We start from the raw sequence: 308 nt of genomic DNA on the forward strand, positions 1-308 counted from the left end.
ATTAATCAGACCAATAGTTTTAAAAACAGTTACTTAAAAATAGTCCCATTACAAAAACAAAACCAAACTGGAATTATTCCAATTCATTTTCTTACTAATACTCACCTTACTCTTACTTTCAAATACATGTTTGGAATGCCCACTGTCATAATCCAAAACAGATTTACATTGGATTGTATAAAGAATACACACACACACACACACACACACACACGTATATATATGAATGAACTGGAAAGCTTTGCACAGAAAATATATTTGACAAGGTCAGATAAACATTTGATTAGCGGACAAACATTAATATTCTC

The sequence above is a fragment of the Podarcis filfolensis genome (assembly GCF_964270895.1).
Source record: "Podarcis filfolensis genome assembly, chromosome: 2".
NCBI classification, from domain to species: Eukaryota; Metazoa; Chordata; class Lepidosauria; order Squamata; family Lacertidae; genus Podarcis; species Podarcis filfolensis.